The sequence below is a fragment of the Megalopta genalis genome, unplaced genomic scaffold (assembly GCF_051020955.1).
Source record: "Megalopta genalis isolate 19385.01 unplaced genomic scaffold, iyMegGena1_principal scaffold0101, whole genome shotgun sequence".
Taxonomy (NCBI): Eukaryota; Metazoa; Arthropoda; class Insecta; order Hymenoptera; family Halictidae; genus Megalopta; species Megalopta genalis.
The window spans coordinates 100,998-111,311 of NW_027476170.1; the positions used below are offsets into that span (position 1 = coordinate 100,998).

Consider the following 10,314-nt stretch of genomic DNA (forward strand, 5'->3'; position numbering starts at 1 on the left):
TTCCATTATCTGTCAATTTATTCACCTATATTCAAAATGCGCGAACTTCACTCAAGCAACAATGATATTTTATTTTATTTTTTCGCGACGATGATGATATCCAGCAATTAAGTCTGCAAGGTACGTTACATATTTCATAGATTCGTTCGGCGATACTTGGGACAGCCAAAATCTAAATCAACGCTGCGTATTCCCATTCCGTCTAAAATGTCCTTTTGTATGCAACGACCGGGGCTGTGTAGTCGCGAACAATACTCCGAATAATTTCACTGATATCTTCTTGCTGATAATTTTCGCCTCCGAAATTTTTGAATGATATCCCATGCCCGAAATTCATGACGTACTATACAGTCTTCCTGTAATTCGTCGATAAATGATCGAATCACATGTCCAATTTAAATTCTACTAGCTCGTAAACTTCATTACAAACATGTGTAATGATCACGTCTTTACAACAGAATTTGTTATTAACAAAGAAACCATTCATATCCAATATACTGTAACGTACGGAGAATCTTCCCACGAATTTTTAATATTTCTTTCTGAAGGCATATATATACGCCAGGTGGCGCCAGCCAGCCGGGGGTACATTTGTATATCGCGAGTCAAGTACCTCCAAGGGGTACGACGACGAACGTTTCTGGAATCGGATCACATAGGAACACCCCCACTACCATTTTTCCAGAGAAAATCTGGCTATATAAAGGGCCCAAACGCGACCAGAAATCGGGCTAGTTTCGAGTCATTCGTCGACGTGGAAACTCTAGTGAGATCGAGTCTTAATTCTCTTTCGAACAATCTAGTAGGTAATTAGATATGAAATCAGAAGCCCCTGCCGTCTCAGTGCGAAAAGCTGAGAGCGCGATAGCGTCCGCGAACACATACATACATTTGTAAAAACCCAAAACGCGTAATAAATTAGCTTTTACCAGTTTTCTTTGGTTACAAGTTCGATTATTTTCATTTCCTATTTCGAAGCAGTAGTTGGTATAACCCACAAAGAAATATCTTTACTGTTCGAGGTATATCTTTATTTCTCTTTCGTACAAAGTTACGAGGCAGTCTAATACCAATTTCCCCAACCTGCCTGGCCCTCGGTTCGTAACAATACAATCAATTTGAACCATCTTAATAATAATAAAATACTTATTTAGGTGTTTAAAAACATCTTTTAGTACTGTCACCAATAATTAATGATACACCCTTTCCGCTGCACTGTAGCGATTTAATTTATTCCAAGTTTTACAAGTCCTATTTATTAACGCGCACACACATAAGTCTTCGACACATCGCTATGGAGTAAAAACTGTTAAAAAAGATCCTGCGTATCCGTCCAATCCTCTGAAGAAAGATGTCTCGCTTTCTCTCATTAAAAACAATATCATCACGCGCAATGATAAGAACGTTGCCAACGGCTTCGCAGTATAACGCTCATAAGACATTGATTTTGCCAGCCAACGAAACCCGTTGCAACAGATGAATCCGCTAAAGAAAGATGCGATACGTTTCCTTCTCCCTCTTCCTCTCTCTCTCTCTCTCTCTCTCTCTCTCTCTCTCCCTCTCTCTCTCTCGCTCTCTAAAAATCATGTTGCATGAACTTCCAAAATATTATATTTTAATAAATGTCGAAAGCACGCCGATAAGGTTATGTCAAGGTTATTATTTCTTCCAGTAATGTTTCGGCTGCAAAGCCGCAAATATCGAGCGCAACGACTTCCCCCACCTCTTGTTCAGAAACACTACCGAATGAACGAAACTTCCCCCCTTGCCCCGCATGTAAATTTCCCCTCGCCAATGAGTTAGAACCTGTTCACATACTCTACGTTGATCTTACGAGCGGGTTCCACCATCCAGATAGTGCAAAAACCGCTTTTTCGACACCATACGATCACTAAAAAATTAATGAAAATTAATGAATTCGATATTATCCGAGCTACGGGGTACGGAACTCTTTGTCTATCTAGATGATATTGTCATCTATTTCCGCAGCCTTCCCGATCATGCGGTAAAATTCCGTAAACTTGCCGAGGATCTAAGAGTCACAAATTTAAAATTACAACCAACGAAATGTGAGTTCCTTCACCGCAAGGTTGCGTACCGAGGTCATATAATAGGTGAGGACGGAGTAAAGCTCTGTTCCTACAAGATATGTGCCGTAAATGTTCGGGAATTTTTAGGATTCGCAGGCTATTGTCGTAGCTTCGTTAATAATTTCTCACAAATTTCGAAACCACTTACAATTCTCTTGAAAAAAAAAATAAATTCAATTGGGGCCCACAACAAGAGAGATCTAGCATTTAACACACTTAGAGAAATTTTAACTACACAACCGCTTCTACAATATCCGGATTTCAATAAAGAATTCAATGTTACTATAGACGCGTCGTGTTTCGCAATGGGCGAAGTTTTGAGTCAGGACGAGACGGGAAAAGATAAATCTATCTATCCATCCAGACTCTTGCAAGGGGCCGAATTGAATTACTCAACCATAGGAAAAGTGTGTCTAGCCATCATATAGTATAGCCATCAAGTTCAAGCCCATTAGAGATCACCAACATCTTGTTTGGGTAAATTCCATTAAGGATCTATTACATTGATGGTTCAAACTCGCGGAATATGAGTATTCAATGATTTATAAAACAGAGGAAAATAATTCGAATGCTGACACGCTTAGCAGGAATCTCGTACCTCTGCATCCTCTCTCCGCTGATTTCCACGACTCAGCCATGTTTGAGCCGATACGTAAAGATCCCAACAGCCATCTTGACGCGCAATCAAACCACATCCATCGACCAATGAAAGAGGCGTAATCCTTTTCATCGTAAGACCCGCCATCTTCTACCTCTTCGCCAGTACTATTTCCGACTCCACCTATCCAGTACCATTCCTTACCGGATGTAGGACCACCCATAATAATGGAGGCTACCCTCCCTTCAGAGTCTATCTCTTCGGACGAACAATTAAATTCGGCCCCTAGAACAGGTCACCCGCGGCACACATAAAGACATTTATTCAAACTACAGTGACTTGCATTAATATTCGGACACCATATTATTAGAAAAATTATTGCTCCTTTTTAGTGTTTATGATAGTATTATTGAATCAATTGTGTTCTCATATAATAAAGCACTTCTTAAAGTAAGTAGAAACATAAATTTTGTTTATTTATTGCGCATGTTCTTTTGTATAATAAGCGATAAACAAGATTGTGACAAAATTTAACGTCGCAAAAATATTCGGACACAACGTCTTAGATGCCAGAGTAAAATACTGTACTACGTTGACGACGCCGCTAACACACATTGTTTATAAACAAATTTTATAAACAAATAAAAATTCGTTGCGAGAACTCGGTACCACAGAAATTATTGGTGATATCAGACGCCTTACTTGTGAAAATGGGACGAGAAGGAAGAAATACGTCTTTTGAAATCCGAAATTACAAAGAAAAGGGAAAATCATACAGAGATATAGCCAAACTATTAAATATAAGCAAGAATAGTGTGGCAGATATTACAGGTCGGTACATTTGTAAAGATTGAATTGATTTAATCCCTCAAAAAGGTCGTCCAAAATTATTAAACTCTCGCGACCAACGCAAGATAATAAGAAAAATAAAGAAAAATTCTGGACAAAGTGCTACAAAATTAACAAAGGAGTTGTTTGTAGAATCTGGGAAGAAGGTACACCCGGACACAGTGCGACGGGTATTAAAAACTTATGATTACAACGAAAAAGTTCCTCGTAGAAAGCTACACGTAAATGAAGCAAATCGCAAGAAAAAATTGAGCTTTGCAAAAGAATATGTGTACAAAGACAACTGGCGGTGGAATGATGTAATATTTACGGAAGAAAGCAAATTTAATCTTTACGGATCCGACAGTCAAAAAATGGTGTAGCGTAAAATAAATACAGAATTAAACATTTCAAATACAAGACCGACAGTGAAACACGGTGATAGAAGTGTGTAATATAGTGTGGGGTTATATCTCGTCTGTAGGTGTAGATGAACTAGTTTTTATCGATGGTATTATGGACAAAATGAAGTATTTCGACATTTAAAAAAAAAATTTAATTGCAAATGCTCTAAGTATGGGTATACGTACAATTTTAAGTTTTATCAGGACAATGATCCCAAACACAAGGCCAGAATTATACAGGAATATTTATTATACAATTGTCCAAAAGTACTGCATTCTCCTCCTCAATATATAATTGTGTGTGTGTGAATTATATTTTAATTTAAATCCGATTGAAAATTTATGAGATCAATTAGACCGCAAAATTCGTACAACACCTACAAGGACAACAACAGAGATAAAACAACGTTTGTTAGACGCGAATAGAAACGGATCTCGCCGGATTAACAAGCCCAAGCGATTACATGAAGTAATAAAACAAAACAAAACCCAACCGACAAAATATATTAATATTATGATAACACACATGATTAAAAAGATCTTCATTTTATATAAAATTAATGCAATTCATTTTAATGCATTTCATTTTTGCGACGCTAAATTTTGTCTCAATCTTGTTTATCGCTTATTATACAAAAGAACATGTGCAATAAATAAACAACATTTATGTTTCTACTTACTTTAAGAAGTGCTTTGTTACATGAGAAAACAATTGATTCAATAATACTATCGTAAACAGTAAAAAGGAGCAATAATTTTCCTGATAATATCGTATCCGAATATTAATGCAAGTAGTTTTTAACTTGCTGATGCTCACGTATTCGCCAAGCTTGAATATACCAGGACCAACGATCTCAACGAGAAGAATGTTGTTCTTCAACGTACGATTGAATCGTTCAGCTTTGAATCGGAAGCTTTCATAATGCCGAACGTGGAATAAATCTTTATTGTAGAATTCGTTCTACCATCCTTTTTAAACGTCTATGCCAAAGCTTTGCACATATCATTGGCACTTTTACTTTTGAGAGGAACCACTCAAGCATGTTTACTAAATGTATCGATTATCGTAAGAATATATCGGCGTCCTCAATTATCTCCCGTGTATGACTGAACTTAGACGATATCGGCTTGCCAGAGATCGTCGAGTCCTTGCACGATCCCTCATCTATGCGGGAAAAACTATCTCCCTGGGGCATGCAGTTCGTTCACGAAGTTCACTTTCTCGCCGCACATTATTATCACCTTGTCAGTTTGTAGCCATATGAAAGTGCTGTCATTACTATGTCCTCTCTTAGCGCTATAATATTATCTATTTTAATCATGATTTCAGATTTCCACTATGCATGAGCTTGTTCTGCATTTTTCGCCAGCTTTTCGATAGCCGTTATTTTGATTAAAATTTCAGACTTTCACTTTGCACTAGTCTGTTCCACATCTTTTATCAACTTTCCGTTAGGAGCTATTTTTCTACGAAGCTCATCGCAGCCTTTGTTTGAAACACCGTCACTGAACAATTAAATGGCTGCGACATCGTTTGCTGTAGGAATCGCAACATAACCGATCTTAGCGGACAATGCTTTCGACTCAGACTTGCTCGATTGATTAATCCAGTTTTTCTTCATTTCTATAATTGACTCGAATCGTTCTTGTTGTTGTTCAATCTGCTGTATTTTCTGATATATGTCGCCGAGTCTCAACTCTATATTTTGAAATTTCACATCACAATTTTCGTCTGTGGATATGATTTGATTGGTTTCACAGCAATTCCAACGAATACTCATTTCATCGAACTATTTTGTAAAACCAATTGACATTGCATTCGGTATTAACCTAACTAATATTCGTGTAATTTAATTTATAGTCAATCCAGCTTCGCGAACTTCTTCGATTACGGACATTACATATTTCGCTGTCGCGGCCGGTGTGTCCTCTAATGTTTTTGTACTTGCAGCCCCTTTTTCCCATTATCTGATTCCCACGTCGATGCGCATGCATAGTAATGAGAATATTTTTGTAAATTTTCTTATCAATCTCAGTATACAACTCCTCGTCGGGTATACTTCTAAATATCATTTCGTAGAGACCTATAGTTCCATTATACATAATTTTATTAACGATAATATCATCGTCGCTTTCCACGTTGAACGTAGCGTTTCCAAGTATCAGCATATTATTATGAAAATGCACTCCGTAAACTGCGTAAGTATTCGCTCGCTAAAGGTCCAAGATTTCCGAATACATGTTGATATTTGTTGTGCCGGAAGTATTGTGGCCAACGGTTCGTTCGCCTTACCGCTATCATCATTATGATTACGTCATCATTACCTTCCTTTTCTTTTTCAAACGTAGCCCTGGCGATAAAGCTACTTCGTCGTGCTTTCTCTTTTTCTTGTTCATTTTCTCTGTACTTTCTTTATAGAGAACGGTGTTTGCATATCCAGCGGTGGATCTGGGATCGGCGTATTGTCGTTCGCTTCTGAAGCGGTATTTTGAACCAATTGTTTCAATAAATCCAGGATCGTCTGTACGTTCGTCACGGTATCCATTTTCTTACATTTCAGTGCTAAATATTTTTTATGTATAGTTTCGCTGGCTATTTCTTTGACGATCGTAGTTGCTGTCTTTCATCCGACGACGGCAGCAGTGACATATTGATTGAACTCCAACAATTCTTACCAAACAAGCGTGTCGGTTATAGTACGACAATCTTGATGAATGTGTCACAGATTCGTAACGTCTTGATTGAATAGAATTAACAGATTGGCATTGTCACGAATTAAGTGCTTAGGTAATCTAGAATCAATTGAAGTGTGTATGTCTGCCCATCGCAAAATTTTCTCTCATGATATCGTGATCGTCGCAAACATCGTCGTCGAAGATGAATACCGAATCTGGTCGAGCATCTGTCGCAGAAATTGTCCACATTTTCTCTCACAGATGAGAACAGTTTGCTCAAGTATTGGTTTTTCGGCTGACGTAACGATTTCGAGTACTCATACACATTTGCCAATCGCACTCCATTCGGACTCTTCAGCAAATTAATTATTACGTTCGTTTTACCACATCCTGGTGGACTGCTTATCACGCATCATACAGTACCTGGTAGCAATGACCTCTATTTCTAAATCATCTCGTCATGGTCATTGAACGTGCGACACGTCGAAACCTGGATATTCATGGATTGCCGTACACAACGCATGCTCTCTCTCTCTCTCCCTCTCTCTTCCCCTTCCTACCCTCCCCCGCCATCCCGCCATCACGCCCACGCTCGCATACTCTTCCAACGCAAGAGTGTCACACACGTTCACGTTATCTGGAAGAAGTAGCGTGTTATCGTCAAAGTACTGCCCACTTATAGATCTGAATAATGTCGAATACGAATTGGAACCGCTCAATTTGCAAACTTATCACACGATACCGAATATCAGTTCGAATATCGAGAACAATAAATTCTATCTCCGCGAGAAAGACGAGGAGATACGCATTCCTGACGGTTCGTACAAACAGGAGGCGATCAATGCCTACTTGCTGCGCGAGACATGCGCGTTGTATTCTCCTTCCAAAAGTAGGGATAAATTACGCGATGTGGAATATCCGATGGTTTTACGAGCAAACAACAATACTATGAAAAACAATATTATAGACGCGTATAATGTGAGTTCCATCCTAGGATTTTCTACGGATCGCGTTTTATCACCGAACACGTGGCATACATCGGATACGTCTGTGAATATCATTAATGCGAATATTATTCGAATAGAGTGTAACGTAATCAATGGTTCGTGTGGTAACAGCAAACTGGTTAACACGATACACGAATTCTCGTCTAAGGCGCTGTCAGGATATAAAATATCGGAAACGCTAGCACGTGTCATTTGCTTTCCGAGCGTTACACGGTCGATAGATGATTTATCGATTCGCATCGTGAATCAATTTGGGCGTTTAATTGATTTTCAAGAGGAAGGAATGACGGCACAGATACACGTGCGATAAATCATCTTACAACTTGCCAACGTACTGACCGTTTATTGTCATCGATTGCTTTCAACAAAACGAAGCGCTAAAAAATGCCATGGTCAACGTGCAGATCGAATTCCCGGACGTCTTGCTTTCGACGACCGAGTACTACGATGATGCATAATTGCATCGTGGAATTCAATCCTTTAACGAACATTGTAAGAAAAATTATTTAATTATAAAAACATGTTCTTTTTATTGTGAAAACTAATATGTATCAAAGTATACTTTCTTAAATAAAAAAATATTTCTCACCCGGCAATTATTAACCGAGTACCTAATTAAGAGAAATTAGCTCAACCGCTATAATCTTGCCTGCTCGTAAAACCGAACTGATAATACAAGCAGCTTGCCACCGAGACCGTTAATAAAGTAAAAATTATTTCAGCCTCTAGGATATCGAGTTTTACTTCAAGCCTAATGATAAAAACGTTGCCACGGCTTCGCACGGGTAATCCGTAAAAAATCCGTTGCAATGAATGCTGTGTATCATGCTAGAAAAAGGTCTGTAATAAGTCTCTCTCTCTCTCTCTCTCTCTCTCTCTCTCTCTGTCTCTCTCTCTCTCTCTGTCTCTCTCTCTCTCTCTCTCTCTCTCTCTCTCTCTCTCTCTCTCTCTCTCTCTCTCTCTCTCTCTCTCATGAAAAGAACATTTCCCTCACGCCCAATGATAAGAAAAAATTTTAACACTTATATTAGTAAATATCTACATAATATCTTCGAATTCATTTTTCGAATATAAATATATAAATCAGATAAATCGATGTAAATAAAAAAATATTTCTCCCTGCTACTTCGGTATTTTTTTCATAAGTTTGTATTTATTTTTCAACCCTCGTTCGATTCTTCTACTGATCTAGCCCAGTCGTCCGATCCGTCTCTTCCTATTCTTTGGATAAATATAGCGATTACTTCAGTCTCGTCCGTTTACAAATATTTCTACATTTCTTTCACGATAATGTGCGACTGATCACTTCTTCTCTTGCCCCGCAGACCGCTATTATGGAAACCGTTAAAAATGGATGCTATGCACCCCTGTACAAGTCTCTGAAGAATGATGTCTCTCTCATTTTTATGAAAAAATTTATGACATCGCACGAAAGATTACGGTAATATCGACTTCGTTTTGACTGGTAATTGATATTGGGACGTAAGTAATAAAATTGGAGATTCGACCAATTTTCAACAGTAATGAATCTGAATCCGAGTATAAAGGCTCGTTGCCGCTAGCTCTGCCGATCGAACGAGCCGATCTTTGTAAAATACGCGTCTCCACTGCGTCGACACAGACCGATTGGACAGGGGAGTAAGCAAATATAAAATAGTTTGAAGCGTTTCGTATCTCTTCAGTGTCATTTAAGAAGGGTACAGTTCCACTTGAAAAGCCGAACGCTATACTGATTTGTTTTCCATCCGATGTCGGTAAAAGATCAAAGGAAATCGTGCCAAGCGATGTCAAGTCATCGGCACGAGGAACAGTTTTAGTCCTAAAGCAAGAATCTGAGACAAGATTAATAGGTCCTAAAATTCTCTCCAAAAATACTGCTCGCTCATATGATGATCAATTGATAAAACTAATACATTTTCATTTAAAAAAGGTTAAGAACACTGTGTATCTTCATGATAATATTGGTTAATATTTTATAATATTTTCAAAGTGAAGTTGCAGGTGTCCAGAAGTAGTACTGATGTAACATTCTTCCACAAGAAGAAGGTGTGAGGACGACCAATATGATCAGAGTGCTAAGATGTCACCATAACATCCTGTTATTCACCTGCCCCTTCTCTAACACGTATATAAACCCATAGAAATTAAATAAAGAAGCTCAGTACAGTTACTCTTTTTTTTTTTAACGTGGGGGAAATCTGCTGGCCAGACACCCCCGCCCCGCCCGGGTGAGCGGAGCGGGGGTAGTGCGAGAATTGACCCGCTAAAACCCTCACGGCGACCTAGGGACGCTGTGCCTGTCGCTGGCGGATTACGGGGGAGCCACGGGAACTCTTGTAGAACACTACCGCGGCTCCCCCTCGCCTGGCCGGCCGCCAGGATGGAAAAGCGGTGGCCGGCCGCGTCTCGGGGGGAGATCAATCCTCCCCCCTTGAATCTTCTTGATTCGGCGGTGCGAGGGGCCGCATCCTGCACCGCCGCGTCACGGCGGCCGCACAAAGATGTTCCCAGGGCCACCGCCCTGGGCACGGCGGCTGCCGGGGCGGGGGTGGGGTGGGGGGGGGGGCGACGAGTCACCTCAAAGAAGAGGCGACGAGTCACCCCCCACTCCCCACAGGGGAGGACCTCTTCTATTGGCGGGCGGCGGACACTTATTCCAGCAAGAGCTGGTTCACCCGTCGCCCGCCAACCCTCAGCTGCACGGGGCACGA

At 39.8% G+C, this 10,314-nt stretch overlaps 2 long non-coding RNA genes across 2 annotated transcripts; one reads left to right on the plus strand and one right to left on the minus strand.

The window, feature by feature from the left end:
- Window positions 1-7,313, minus strand: LOC143262252 (uncharacterized). Its single transcript, XR_013036148.1, has 2 exons — window positions 4,738-7,313; window positions 1-2,973 (listed from the first exon to the last, which is right to left on the minus strand). It is a non-coding gene; the product is annotated as an uncharacterized LOC143262252 (long non-coding RNA).
- A 160-nt stretch (window positions 7,314-7,473) lies between these two features.
- Window positions 7,474-9,769, plus strand: LOC143262251 (uncharacterized). Its single transcript, XR_013036147.1, has 3 exons — window positions 7,474-8,095; window positions 8,326-8,441; window positions 8,929-9,769. It is a non-coding gene; the product is annotated as an uncharacterized LOC143262251 (long non-coding RNA).
- The last annotated feature ends 545 nt before the right edge of the window (window positions 9,770-10,314 follow it).